Source organism: Polypterus senegalus, chromosome 4, assembly GCF_016835505.1.
Source record: "Polypterus senegalus isolate Bchr_013 chromosome 4, ASM1683550v1, whole genome shotgun sequence".
NCBI classification, from domain to species: domain Eukaryota; kingdom Metazoa; phylum Chordata; class Cladistia; order Polypteriformes; family Polypteridae; genus Polypterus; species Polypterus senegalus.
In genome coordinates, this window is record NC_053157.1 from 27,957,264 (window position 1) to 27,973,342 (window position 16,079).

At 39.9% G+C, this 16,079-nt stretch overlaps 1 long non-coding RNA gene across 1 annotated transcript in view; it reads right to left on the reverse strand.

Annotated features, from left to right (window-relative positions):
- Nucleotides 1-1,169: 1,169 nt before the first annotated feature.
- LOC120527212 overlaps nt 1,170-16,079 on the reverse strand; it is a 42,018-nt gene continuing 27,108 nt past the window's right edge. The window contains exons 2-3 of the long non-coding RNA XR_005633291.1: nt 13,135-13,231; nt 1,170-1,422 (exon numbers count right to left, since the gene is read on the reverse strand). This is a non-coding gene — a long non-coding RNA (uncharacterized LOC120527212). The remainder of the gene's footprint in view (nt 1,423-13,134; nt 13,232-16,079) is intronic.

Consider the following 16,079-nt stretch of genomic DNA (forward strand, 5'->3'; position numbering starts at 1 on the left):
TTGGCGCCGTGGTTGATTCACGCTTAGACAGACTTCTTTTTTCTGACCAAGAAAACCTGAAAAAAGGCCCAGGGTACTCAACCAGTGTAAAGGAAGTCAAAAGAGCTTCAGGTTTTCATGCAGTTAATCTCAATTACTGCACATCAGGATAATTTCTGCTAATAATGAGACTCCATAATTGGCTTGTGTTCTTTGGCCGCTTTACCACTTCAAAATTAACCAGAGGTATGAATGCTGCTTCATGATCAACACGCAAAAATTAAAGGTGTCTATAAATACACATACATACAAGTATATAAATATATCACATACAGGTAGCCTCCAGGTTACGGGCATCTGACCTACGACTTACAAATGGGGCCTCAGCTTCCACGCATGCACCTCAGTAACTGCCGCTCCGTCATCATCAACCTGGGGATACTGCAAGCTGTGGCTGGTCGGAGGCTGGAGGGGGGCAATTTCGCTGCTTCCGCAGTGTAGTGTCCCTCGGCGGGCTCCTGGCGGCAAGCGGTTTCACTGCCTGCCCACCTCACACAGTTGCCCAGGGCTGAACGGAGGCCGTTGAGGGCGAACGGAGCGGCAGGGAGTAGCATTGTAATGTGCTTCGGATGGCTGCCTGTTGTTGAGGGGGGGGGTTCACTACACGCCTTTGGCCGCACCATGTTCATTCTTGGTGGGTGGATGCTGCAGGCAGCAAACTGCAATGGAGGTGACTGTGTTGTGGGCGAATGGTGAATTGCCCCTCACCGCCCTCATTCATTCTCAATAGCAAGCCTGCTTGTACTGTTACGCACATAGCAGGAAGTTGTCTCTTGTCAGTACATCAGACGTGTTGATGACGGGTGCCTTCCTGCTGTGATAGCGTGTACAGTGCTGTACAGAAGAGCTCATCTCAACCTTTTGTCTTCACCCTTCAAGAATGTCTCTGAAACACAAATCTAATGCAAGTGCTGGTGATACAGTAAAGAAGAGAAAAAACATCACCATTGAAAATAAAGTAGAAACAATAAAAAGGTCAGAGAGAGGTGAAACTCCATCATTCATTGGCAGAGCACTTGGTTACAGTCGGTCAACAATAGCATTTATTAAAATAATGTACCTGTTCCGACTTACATACAAATTCAACTTAAGTACAAACCTACAGTCCATATTTTGTACGTAACCCGAGGACTGCCTGTATATTGTTTAATAAGAGAACAAAGACAGAGTATTGGGGAACACTTGGACAAACTCTGCATAATTACAAATTTATTTGATTCAAATAAAGTGAGCAAAAATCAGTTCTTCACATACTGGAGTCCCATTGTGATTGCCCAAGATGGTGGTTCTTCCTGTCATGTGGTGCCCGGGCAGGAAGAGGCAGGTCCAGATGGGCGGACACCAAATGTGACATTGGTGGTGGAGAGCTGTCAATATTCTGGTCTGCAGAGGGAGGAAAAGAGAGAACGTTATCATTCAGCGCCATCCTCTGGAGCTGAGGAGAATCACCTCCACCAAAGCCTTTAAACTGTCTCCCATTCCCACACCCATCAAAAAAATATATATATATATATATAGTGTGAAATGATCCATGCAACACAGGAAAGAATTTGGGGGCAACCCCCCATATACTTTAAATATACTTTAAAAAGGTCTTCAGCAGTGACTCGAACCGGCAACCTCTCGGGATACCAGTGCAGATCCTTAGCCTCGGAGCCACCACTCTGCAGATGAAAAAGAGGAAGGATCAGTATACTCTACCACCCCTGATCCGACATGGAATTATCCCTTTTTGAACACTTCAGTTTGCCATTACACTAAAACACAATATTTGTTTATGTGCAACTTTCAGTCTGTGAAGAGCACTATGTAAATGCAAAAACTCTCAGCCAACTGAACAGCCCTCTACAGTGGTGTGAAAAACTATTTGCCCCCTTCCTGATTTCTTATTCTTTTGCATGTTTGTCACACAAAATGTTTCTGATCATCGAACACATTTAACCATTAGTCAAATATAACACAAGTAAACACAAAATGCAGTTTTTAAATAATGGTTTTTATTATTTAGTGAGAAAAAAAATCCAAACCTACATGGCCCTGTGTGAAAAAGTAATTGCCCCCTTGTTAAAAAATAACCTAACTGTGGTGTATCACACCTGAGTTCAATTTCCGTAGCCACCCCAGGCCTGATTACTGCCACACCTGTTTCAATCAAGAAATCACTTAAATAGGAGCTGCCTGACACAGAGAAGTCGACCAAAAGCACCTCAAAAGCTAGACATCATGCCAAGATCCAAAGAAATTCAGGAACAAATGAGAACAGAAGTAACTGAGATCTATCAGTCTGGTAAAGGTTATAAAGCCATTTCTAAAGCTTTGGGACTCCAGCGAACCACAGTGAGAGCCATTATCCACAAATGGCAAAAACATGGAACAGTGGTGAACCTTCCCAGGAGTGGCCGGCCGACCAAAATTACCCCAAGAGCGCAGAGAGCGACTCATCCGAGAGCTCACAAAAGACCCCAGGACAACGTCTAAAGAACTGCAGGACTCACTTGCCTCAATTAAGGTCAGTGTTCACGACTCCACCATAAGAAAGAGACTGGGCAAAAACGGCCTGCATGGCAGATTTCCAAGACGCAAACCACTGTTAAGCAAAAGAACATTAGGGCTTGTCTCAATTTTGCTAAGAAACATCTCAATGATTGCCAAGACTTTTGGGAAAATACCTTGTGGACTGATGAGACAAAAGTTGAACTTTTGGAAGGCAAATGTCCCGTTACATCTGGCGTAAAAGGAACACAGCATTTCAGAAAAAGAACATCATACCAACAGTAAAATATGGTGGTGGTAGTGTGATGGTCTGGGGTTGTTTTGCTGCTTCAGGACCTGGAAGGCTTGCTGTGATAGATGGAACCATGAATTCTACTGTCTACCAAAAATCCTGAAGGAGAATGTCCGCCATCTGTTCGTCAACTCAAGCTGAAGCGATCTTGGGTGCTGCAACAGGACAATGACCCAAAACACACCAGCAAATCCACCTCTGAATGGCTGAAGAAAAACAAAATGAAGACTTTGGAGTGGCCTAGTCAAAGTCCTGACCTGAATCCAATTGAGATGCTATGGCATGACCTTAAAAAGGCGGTTCATGCTAGAAAACCCTCAAATAAAGCTGAATTACAACAATTCTGCAAAGATGAGTGGGCCAAAATTCCTCCAGAGCGCTGTAAAAGACTCATTGCAAGTTATCGCAAACGCTTGATTGCAGTTATTGCTGCTAAGGGTGGCTCAAAAAGTTATTAGGTTCAGGGGGCAATTACTTTTTCACACAGGGCCATGTAGGTTTGGATTTTTTCTCCCTAAATAATAAAAACCATCATTTAAAAACTGCATTTTGTGTTTACTTGTGTTATACTTGACTAATGGTTAAATGTGCTTGATGATCAGAAACATTTTGTGTGACAAACATGCAAAAGAATAAGAAATCAGGAAGGGGGCAAATAGTTTTTCACACCACTGTATCTGTGAGTAGGAATACACAAACTGCAAGCGCAGTTAAGCTTACAGGATCTCGCTGCTTCAGTTCACTGCGTCTTTTGATACATACTGTGTTGTATCTCTATTGTTTCCAATCATGTTAAGTTTTATAATAAAAACATTTCAAAAAATGTCTAAGCATTCGGGACCAATGAAACCAAGTAGCAAGTGCAAAAGAAAAGCTGTGAATATTGAGGAGAAGCTTGAAATACATTTTGAAAGAAATGACAGAACATGTGATAGCTACTGGTATTAAGGAATCTACTCTGCACTCCATTAGGAGCAATGCTACAAAAATTAAACAAAGTGCTATAACTGGAACAACATCCAGCATTGCACATTGTTACAGATAGCAATACTGACAAAAGTGCAGAGCAGCCTCCCTGACTGCTAATTAATTATCAAGCACTTTAAGTTCTATAGAAAAACGTTTGCAGTGTCTTGAAGGTAATGAAATTAATGCATTGTGGTACGTGGCATTCATTCACAGTGGGAGCCCTACAACCAGCTGTTTTGTGAAAGAGGGGCGCATGCAAAGCAACAGAAGTTGAATTTTGATTTCAAGCCACGAAACCAGACACCCAAACCCAACAATCGACCAAAACCACGAACTTCTGGTAAAACTCAGCTGGAGGAGAGTTGATTAAAGGAGAGATGACTTGTATTTGTGCTTAAGTATGCAAGGTATTTTGTAATAAATACCTATTTATTGAATCCGGGACTGTCTTAGTGTGTCCATGTTGGGCTTTGGGGCTCTCTGGTGCCCCCTAGCTTTCACTATATATATATAGTCACACATGTGCGTTGAGAACACAACGTCAAGGTTCATTTAATGACTGTTACACTCCAAGCCAAATGGTGGCACTATAGTCTAATGCCTTTTCTCTTTCCCCCTCTGCAGAAAGAATGATCATCAGCCTTCCATCTCTGATGTCACTTCCAGTTTCCGCCCTCCTAAGCCTGTCACTTCTGGTTTGCAGATAACTAACACCATCTTGGGGAAATCTGAAGAAGGCTCTCATCTGAATATAAACAACTGACTCCACCCTTTCCATAAATTCAGTGCCAGGCTAGGAAGGGGTGCCTTTTGCTGATCGGTCAGTCTGCGAGGTGGAGCCAAGATGGTAAATCAAACTTGATAGCCCCTGAGAGGCTGGCTTTGTTAAACATTTATTAATTGCGCCATTGAGCACCCTTTTTGTTTGTTTATCAACTTTGAGACTTTGAAGTAAATGGGGACGGCCAAGATGACACTTCAATATTTCACCTGAGTTGATTGTCATTGCTCTCATGACCACTACATACATACACTGTAATGGAGGGCAGAGCTGAACTGCTGTCCCAGCCAGGATGGATGGTATTCCATGTAAAAGTTAGTGAATTTTGACTTCTAGAATAATGTACAGTTTTTAAGTTCCCCCTCATTGCAACCACCTGCCTGATAAAAGGTTTGAAACATCATGAAGCCCATATTTTACGTCAAACCAACAGCAATCTACGGTACTTGCAAAAAAGCTGCTTTTGCATGACTAGCAAGTAAACAGACAAGATACAATTTGAGAGTTTTAATGAGGTCCTTATTCTGCACAACAGATACGTAAATAAAATCTAATAAAGCTGAAAATTTTCAAAAAACAGAGTATTTCACTTTTATCTAGTTAGATTAGTATGCTTTTTTACTTGCATTAGAATGAAAACATTAATGGTGTTATCATTTCACAACCCTGTAAACCTCAATTATGACTATTGACCTTTTATGCAGCTGACATGCTTGATATATCTAATTGATATTGGTCATGTTTTAATTGGATTTAATTTAATTTTACATGGGTGGAAGCTAATTTATGTTTTATATTAGATAGATAGATAGATAGAATTTTATTTGTCCCCTGGGTAAATTTGGCTTATTACAGAACCTCTTTGAATAAATACATAGATAAATAGGTAAATAATTAAACAAATATACATACATGCTTTGGTCTAAACACACACTGGATTGGCTATAAAGCAAGAAAATTCCAAAGAAAGAAAACCTCTGACTTGGCTGTCACTGCCCCAGTGAGACATTATGAGAGGTGTTGTCGTTGATTTAAAGGAGCCCCAGTTGTGTTTCTTGACACACATCTATTGAATAATGCATTGGCTGAAAGTCCTCAGTGTTAGTGTGTCACAGTCAGGATGTGCAGCATTGTTTTTAATGACACTCAGTTTTGTTTTAGTTCTGTCCTTTGCTTCGACCCCCAAGTAGTCCAGAGATGCATCCCACTGGGCCTCTCCTGAAGCGATTTTACCAGCCCAACACACCACAGCATAGAAAATTCTAATTATGGGCGATTGTCAGGTATGTCTAAGACACCGCGTATCCCTTAGAGGTGTAAGTAGTGAAAATGAAAAATATTAAGATTTATATGGCAAAAATGAGAATGTTGAGATGGAAGTGTAGAGTTACAAAAGAGGACAAAATATGAAATGAGACCATCAGAGGTACAACAAAAGTGGGAGAAACATCTAAGAAGGTACTGGAAAGGAGGTTGAAGTGGTATGGACATGTGATGAGGAGAGACAATGAATATGTGGGCAGAATGATGGAAGTACAGGGTGAGGGAGACCAAAACGGAGGAGGATGGATAAAGTAAAAGAAGATTTGTAGGGAAAGGGTCTGACTGAGGATGGGGTGCAGGACCAAGCTGTATGGAGAAGGCTGATCATGCACATCGACCCCATACAGAAGAGCGAAAAGATGAAGAGGAAGAAGATTAATATTTTTTGAACAGTAACAATTATATATTTGGTGAATAAAAAATGAATTTTAATCTTATTTAAGGAAACCATTGTAATAGATACATATTATTTTAAGACCGTTTTAGTTTAAAGAGACCTCACTTAATAAGAGAAGAAACATTCAACTTATGTACTGCATGGTGAATAAAAACAGGCTTACCTGAGAGACACGCAGAGCAATTTATATTTTACGGTCCTGTTATGTCTTTCCTGTCAAGTCATACAGCTCTCTAACATCATTTGTCATTTCTGTGCATGGTCACCATTATGCCTGCCTCATCTGGCTTTTAATCCATTGTCGCTCAAGTATGGGTATAACATTTAAATGACAAGCTTCTAAGGGGGCCAGATGTTCATTTTTTTTGTGAGCGTTTAAAGTTTATTTTTTATGACAGTCTAACACCTGGTACATCAGATATAAAATAAGGTACTGCATGCAGTGAAAAAAACACAAGAGTGATGGAAGGAAATGCACATGAAATACTGAAACTGCAGTATTGGCTCAATAAGTGGAGTCATTATTACTCAGCTATGAACTAAAATCCCTTTAAAAAGTTTTTGCTTGTGAAGAGAAATTAGAATAACATTTTAGCATAGCCTAAGTTAGAAGATTTTAATATATGCATGGTGTCAAATAAAATGAAAAACACTGCAAAAACGTTTTGGGGTAGCCACCCCATTTACTTGAAGACTGGGTTCAAAATCAAAGAAAAAAATAACAATATCACTTTACAGAGTTAATTCCAGAACAGAACGGATGTGTGACAAACAAAATGGCGTTTTTAAAGCTGGGTGGAGGAAGTGATGTCATCAGGCCCAGAACCAGAAGTGATGTCATAAAGCCCAGGAGGAGTTTCCTGTGGTTGGTCTGCAGGTGAAAGAGAGAAAGGGTCAGTGCACTCGGCCACCGCCTGGTCCAGCATGGAATTAACCTCTTTCGAGCCCTTTAGCTGCCTCCTATGCGCATGTGTGTGACAATGGATCTGTTCTACTGTTCGCTTATCCCTCACAAGCTTTCTAACAAGCAAAAAGACGTGAATCAGTCAATCCTTAACTACTGGATTTTCATTCTGAAAGGAGGCAAGCTGAAGGTCTTCTTTAAGCCCCTCACCCTGCGAAACAACTGCATTTCAAATGAGGATTCCGTTAGAATGGTCATGTCTGCAGATGATAGACCTTCTGTTGGACTCATCACACATTACGATAAGTCTGCACACAAAAAGGAAGCAACAAAGCTCATCTGGGAGTGTAATCTAAATAATCTGGAATTAAATGTTGAGAAAATAAAAGAATTAGGGATGCATATTAAGCAAAGCAAAAGATGTTTCAGTGTGATTGTATGAATATTTTATGTTTAATTGTTGTTCTCATTCATTTTAAGTTATTATTTTGTATGCCTATCATCTCTGTTTGTTTCATTTGTAATTCTTTAATGGTGTACTGTCCCTTTTAATGTTCTTATGTTCCTTCTTCCTTGTGGGTGGAGCCCCAGGAGGAGTGGTCACCCTGACATCACAACTCCTGAGCCCTCCCTCTGGCTATATGTCTCTGGATTTCTCTGGCTTCTGTTATCTTCTTGTTCTGTTTTTAAGGAGTCTAACATCCTGGACAGTGTATTAGGATTGCCTTCTAGACAGATCCTTATTGAGTTTTTATTTTGCTCTCTTTAGCATGTTTGCCTTATTTGTCATTTTTGTTAATAAAACCTTAATCTACTGTATAAAGATTCTTGTTTGCCCTGTTTCAAATAATTTAAGAGTTTATAGCTGTCCTTCTCATTTGGGGCTTTTGTTATATTTTTGGCACATTTAAGGTTATTTTTAGGCTTAATTCCCTTTTTGGACCTTTAATGCCTGAAACAGACCAGTGAAGGTGGAATTAAGCCCATTAGGACAAGGCCTTTTCCATGCAGGCCAATAAAGACTTCTGGACACCTCACTACCGTTTCACCACAACAGTCAACAACAATGGCGGCGTTCACATCAGAGCAAAGAACAAAATGGCATAAAATTATGGTTAAAAAATAACAATTTAAATGATAATGATAATGTGATACATAAAAAATATACTGACTCATGAGAGCTATTTTAACTGAGAATTGTTTACAGTGCTCTGCACCAGCAATCAGTAAAATAAGTTGTGTTGTATTGTATAACATTCACAGACATTTACTCAGGCTGGTGACTGTCAAGTCTTCATAATAAAAGAAAAACGTAGCTTTGTTTGGTTAAAGATTCTTGACTTTGAGTTTGTCTTACGTCTTAGTTTTGGTTACCAGATTCCTTAATTTGATGTGTTTTGACCCTTTACCTTCCTTTTGATGATCATTTTAGTATTTTACTAAAACAACAATGCCTTTTCTCTATCTTGATTCTTAAATTTGTTTTGAGTGTATTTATTTGTTTCAGTTATTCCCTCATGGTTTTTTATTCTGTTGTACTTATTTATAGTGTTGTTTCTTTCCCGGTTTATTTTTCTTTTTTCTTGACTTGGACTGAATAGAAGATGGAGTACTTTTGGCAACAGATGAGGATTTACCACCATCACCAGTAAAAATGTACTAGGCTCTCATAACACTTGTCTTATAAAAGCTTTGGCACCCCTTTTCCACTTGAGTTTGCCCAGTCAATTTGTTTTTTGCCTATTTAACATTTCTAATTCTCTGATTTAGTAGTTCCAAATCCCTGCCTCTCAGTTCTCTTCTCAGCAATATCCTTTAATTTATTCATTGTCATTTTGGAATATTACATCTGGCACGCTTGCAATAAAAGGCCATAGTAGTACCATGACATTTTTGCATTGATGTTTAACCAACATGCTGCTCGTTGCCACTCCCAAATTCCACAAGAAAGAAAAATATATTAAAACACATAACAAGTTGTTTCATTTTATGTGAAAATATATGGTAGCAAAACAACAAAACTATTTTATTTTTCTTTAGAAACAAATATATTGCATGCATATCGTTTAGCCAGCCAGCCATTATCCAACCCGCTATATCCTAACACAGGGTCACGAGGGTCTGCTGGAGCCAATCCCAGCCAACACAAGGCGCAAGGCAGGAACAAATCCTTGGGCAGGGCGCCAGCCCACCGCAGTTGTTTAGTCTTTGAATTTTATATAGTTGTTTCACTCTCAGAAATTTTTAAATGTAATTTAATTGCGTAAAACGTTAAATATTTTAGGTCATAAAACCTTGATTAAGAAAAGCTTTAAAATCCTTATCTACATCCATATTTGAGCTCAGTGTCTACATTGAGTGAATGATGGGTGATGGATGGGTGCTGCACTGTGTAACAAGTCAAAATTAGATTATCAGTAGTAATCGGTAGGGGAAACCAGCTTTGAGAAATAATGGAGCCCCACAGCATGACACTATTGTAGTGATGTGCCATAGAAGTGAGTCTGAATAGCATCATTACCTGTATCATTGAAATCCCCTCAGGTCAAAGTAGAAATCATCACTGAAAAATAACCCAATAAACATCTACACAAGTTGAAGCCCAGAATAGGGTGGTGATGAGCCAAACAGGAAAATCTCAATGGACAGTGAATCCTCTTCGCTTTCACCTCAGGGCGTTTATGTCTTATGGTCCCAGACTTTACCAGGTGCATCTTGGAGGGCAGTAAGTGCTGTGTCACCTCCCATTCAACCCATCATTCTTCCCATGGTGGTGTTCCTCTGTGTTTGCAAAGCAGTGTCGTATCAGTACGGTTGCTTCTTGTCTTACACCGAGCGCTTATGAGATAATATTAACACAGCTATTTGTACTTCATTACGGTGCTTACAGTAACTGTAATCTGGTGGCACATGTGGGCACATAGGAGACAGCTTGATTGTAATTACCTGCTCCAGAGTTTGGCGCTGTGTTCTAATGCCTATTCTCTGACTACGTAACTCGCATTACTCTCAACACTGCTCCTGAGATTTTGCTGCTGATTTTATCTCTGTACGTTCTGCTGATCAACATAAATTTAGTGATTTCTGAAATATTGAGACATGATAGTTCGTCAAGGAAAAGGAATAATGTAATCACCCTGAGCATCTGCCACAGGACATTTATCTTATGGACGCTTCTGCACATGGCTACTAAAACTCATGCATTGGCAAATGGTGTACAGCAGACATGTGCAGACTATAAAGTCCTTAACTGTCACCCGGTGTTTGTGCATAGGGGACAGCTTATGGGCTCTGGTGATTGTAATTACCCGCTGCTCCAAGGGTTGGCACTGTGTTCTAATGCCTGTTCTCTTCCTCCCTCTGGATGATTGACAGCTGTAACATCTCTCACATCACTTACGGTGACTGGACCCGCCTCTTCCTGCCAGATGGACATATAACCAGGAGTTTAGCCATTTTGATTTCTTGCAATTATGCTTGTTGTCTGCTTTTCAATTATATGGGGACTCCGGGTGTTGCCCCAACTCTTTATCATTGTCTTTCGAATCTCCTACTTTGGTTAACCAAGTTTCTCAGAGACCAATTTTCACTGTATTCTAACCGGAATATGGGTTTACATCGTGTCACACACGCGCACATTGGAGACAACATCAGGGCTCATCTAAAGGTAATGGCACTCCGAGTCAGAGGCTGGCGCTGTTGCCTAATGTTTTTCTCTTCTCCCTCTGAAGAACAAATGATTGACAATCACACCACCAATGATGTCATTTGCATTTCTGGACACTCTGAGCTCACCTCTTCCTGTTCACCAGCCTGAAAACTGGCTCCAGAATGGCAGTTGGTCATTGACCCACGTCTGAAAAGATGCCACCTCTTGGATGCTACTATAATTTTTTCTTAGCCTTACCATTAATTATATTGATTTAAAAACTCTTCTGTTGTTATTTACAATGGCTTTTTAGAAACCAGGTTTCTGTGTATAACTGGATGGCTAAAGCACATCTAAAAGCACTAATTGTCTTCCTTTCATTGTTCATTTTATGAAACCTGTTGGTGATTGTTACTGTATTTCTACTACCCATTAATATTATTTAAACTTGAATAAATATTTGGTCACAAAAATAGTCATAGAGTAAAATTTAATGTTTAGCACAAAAACAGTTTATATGCTAAATGAAAAAGTAGAATTTAAACAATTTCTAAGTTGCCTAACAATTGACTAAGCCAGTACAACCATTTTCCATTACAGAATCATGGAGAGCTGAATTTTAGATGGGCCTCTTATAGCACATAGCAGGAACCAGTTCTACACCATCCACATACATCCAGCTATAGTCAGAAAATACTTGATCATGCTCAAGTCATGCACCCAAAGAATACATCTCTGAATGAGAAAATGGCACAAAGACGATGTCCTGCTTTGGAATTGTACCCAGCAACCTGGACATTGAGGCAGACGTGGCAAAAGTGGAGGTCACAGTGCCTTCTGTAACTAATGTATCATGCCTCAAAAATAATGTAGAGATGATTGCTTTAAATGACCAATATAATATATTTATATATTTGTGAATTTCCCCTTGGGATTAATAAAGTATCTATCTATCTATCTATCTATCTATCTATCTATCTATCTATCTATCTATCTATCTATCTATCTATCTATCTATCTATCTATTTAAGAGTATGCCTCCCAAATGACGATTCAAGGAAGCAAATATCAGCTCCTCAAGACTTTCAGGACATCCACTATTGTGCTTCACTCCCCCCATTTTCACAGTTCACTGCTGGCCACCTCCTACAAGAAAGTACAGTATTAAATGTTTTGAAGATTACTGCTAATGTGCCATTTAATTTAGTCTTTTTGGATATTCTGGACAGATCAGTGGCATCCTGAGATTGCTCGGCACCTGTGATGCGTTTGTATATTCTCCCCATGTCTGTCTGGTGCTTTGCACAACAGAGCAAGTGAAGAATGGGTCTGGGTGACACACAGTCACTAACCTCTCTTCTGTTTCCTACCCCAGCGCACAGTAGGATCTTGGAGAAGTCTGGTGACTTCACTTCCGTATTACCCCAGAAATCCTTTACTTTGTCAGTCTTATAAAAAACAAACTCAGCCAGACGTCGGTATTCATTTTAAGACTTTCAATTGCTGGACCCACCTTAGCCCACTGCAGCATTAATAGGGAGACTTCTCCTGAACTGAAATGACTCCTTCAAAAATGTATATTTTCCTTAGTTATTTCTTTAGCATTGTTGCACTTAAACAGTGTTCTCTAGGAGACCCCCAATAGTTTATGCTTGTTCTGTATTATACTGGGTTTTTCTCCTACCTCCCCAACAACTGAGACAACTCAACCAGTCAAAAATAATGTCAAAAATTGCTGTTGAAACAGTTATTGATCAAGAAGCATTATTCTCCTTCATTTTGGTGGTCTCCCTTGTTAAGATTCCCTTCCCTTAATTGCTTATTTTAGCATTTAAAAACAGTATTCACTGCTCCTTACTACCCAGAAGATGCCAATGACAAGGGAACCAGCAATTCTCTGCCTGACTTGAGGTCCTCTTTAAAGTGAAGAGAATTACTCAATCAGGCTACAAACCATTTGGATAATGTCCTTGGAAAAGAAAAAAAAAAATCTGCAATATGAGAATGACCTGACATGGCAGAGTTATTTGCAGAGATAACAGAAGAAGGTTTAACGCACCCTGCCATCCCCTGGCCTGGCGTGGAATTACCCTCACTTGCTCCATACAGCTTCCTCCTACCCACACATATGTGATAAAATATAGATATAGATATTGACCTGTTCCAAATAAACTTTAAATAAGCTGCTAACTTCAGCCTCCTCATAAATCAGATAAACAGAACATGTGACAAGAAGAAGAAAAACATCAGAAACACAACTTCATGGTTTCTAGTAAATTGAACTTACTTCATGCATGTTTTAATGACCCAGAAGTGCCTGTTCTTGCTCACTTTAAATGGATTCAGCTTGAAGGTCAAGGGCTCAAGCTGCATTTTTTTCTTTGCTGTAAAAAAAAAAAAATACAGGAACCAGAATACTCATGGGATAGCCCCGCTAACATCATGCTACTGATGATGGATGCTTGAAATGTTCTTTCACATGGGGTCATGAGAAGAAAAAAGCTACAGTGTATCCCTTGGGATTTTGTGAGAGACAGAAATTTCAGAATTCAATTTTATTAATGTACAAAAAGAAAGGAGTAAAGTGCAACACCCTATGGGAGCAAACGCCAGTGGCGACCAGTGACAGGCCTGACTGAGGATCTGTTCATGACTGGATGCATTGATGGACCGCTGCCTAACAGCCCATACTAGACTAAAAGTAGCACTACCTCTCTGGAAAGTGACTTAAGTATAGTACTCATAAAATGAAAATTTACCCATGAGCCAATTACTCAACTGGAGGTTTTAAAGCATATGTTAATGGTTCAGTGTGCTTAAGTATGAAAAGCACAAGTAAATATGGGATCTCTCTCTCTCTGTTGTATACTGTATATAAAGTGGATACAGTAAGATTTTGGATGTCTTCACTTTCTGCTCTTTATTATGTTACTCTGATGGTCCAAGTCACTCCATGCTCCCTTTTGCATTTGGAAGCACCTTAAACCCAAACTTTCATTGTATCCAGCAGGGAGCACTAGTTCCCTGGGATCATGTTCTTTTTTGATGCAGAACAGACTTGTGCCAAACATATCCCTTTAGTAACCATCGCGAGAGCAATGTGATACAAAAAGAGATATATCTGTATATATTTAACTTGCTTTTAAAGATAACTTCCTTTCTCCAAAAATACAAGGCATTATTTATGCATACATGCCAGACAGAAGCCAACGGTACAGTATAGTCATCGCATCCAGTTCTTCAGTGGAGAATGATGACGACTAAATGCCCAGATCCAGTAGAATGTTCGGCAGCATAGAGACAGCTTCTGATTTCTCGGTGGTTTCTTCCCAGTATAAATACTCTCATGCTTTGCATAATTAGTGAACCTTTATACAAACCTTGCCAAGTATGGGTGACTGTCACCTAAGCTGTGCTCTTTCCGACCAAAATAACACCATTGGCACCTGTTCGCAATCATTCATGGCTTGTACAGACCGCGGCCTTGACCAAATATTGGTCAGCAGACATCAGCTCTTTTAAAATTGCCTTCCTGTGAGTCCTTCACATGTTTCTGTCCATCTTCCTGGCCAGTTTCACCCTATCATCTGGTGTGTATGGCTTCAACTTTCAATTAAACTTCACAAATTACACTTCAAACCTATTACTACAGTCATGAACCAAGCTGAGCCGGGCAAATGAGGACACTCATTTATAGCAATGGGTAGGTGTAAAGTTGACAAGTGCTTTTATTAAAAATCCAATGAAAATATCAAAGTGCCAATAGTGCAGTGCATTAAACCAATAAATAAATAATCTACACTAATAAAAGGCAAAGCCCTCACTGACTCACTCACTCACTCACTCACTCACTCACTCACTCACTCACTCACTCACTGACTGACTGACTCATCACTAATTCTCCAACTTCCCGTGTAGGGAGAAGGCTGAAATTTGGCAGGCTTATTCCTTACAGCTTACTTACAAAAGTTGGGCAGGTTTCATTTCGAAATTCTACACGTAAGGGTCATAACTGGAACCTATTTTTTCGTCCATATACTATAATAGACTTCTGCTCGATGCCCGTGGGAGGCGGAGTTACGTAATTTAGTGCCTGCCCATATAAGGCCGTCCGTCAGTGGAATTCCAATAGAAACAATGCCGCTAAATTTTCACGGGTGAAGGGCTGTGCTTATGCAGAGAAAGATAAGATGGTCAGGGTGGTGTTTGGCACAAACTCGGTGAAACTGCGAGAGAAACTTTTAAGTGCCGGGTCTTAGCTAACATTAAATACAGCCGTGGACCTCGAACGAGATGGCACCAGCACAGCTGGAAACCTTCGATGCATGTACACCGAGCGGCTCACGTGAAATGACGCAGTGCACAGACAAAAAGCAACAGTTCCAAAAAGTGCTGAACAAAAACCGAATTACACAATTGAGAAGGCAGCAAAAATATGAAGGCGTGTGATACATACAAGCATATTCATAAGTGCAGCTACTGCGGAAACAAAGCACACGGTGGAAAAAGTCAATGTCCCGCTAAAGGAACACAGTGTAAAAAAAACCCCGTGCATGCAGTGTGTCACGTCTCAGATAAAGAGGAAGATGAGCTGTTTATTGATGCAGTAAGAAACGAATCGATGAATGAAACCTGTTATCTTTACAACGATTGACAAACACGGAATGTAACTTGAACACAACACATCCTACAAATACGAACCTGACTGAAAGAAATAATGATAATCAAATCCTTGATGACAGCAACACTCCTAACACTCACAAAACAATTACTGTATATTGACACTCATGTTACGTTATTTTTAAAATGTTCCCATTACTTCTTTAACACACTACTACTCCGCTGCAAAGCGCGGGTATATATATATATAAACTGCTCAAAAAAATTAAAGGAACACTTTGAAAACACATCAGATCTCAATGGGAAAAAGAAATCCTCCTGGATATCTATACTGATGTAGACTGGGTAATGTGTTAGGAACGAAAGGATGCCACATCGTTTGATGGAAATGAAAATGATCAACCTACAGAGCCCTGAATTCAAAGACGCCCCAAAAATCAAAGTGAAAAAATTATGTGGCAGGCTAGTCCATTTTGCCAAAATTTAATTGCAGCAACTCAAAATTGTACACAGCACTTTGTATGGCCCCTGTGTTCTTGTATACATGCCTGACAAAACAGGTGCATGCTCCTAATGAGACGACAGATGGTGTTGTGGGAGATCTCCTCCCAG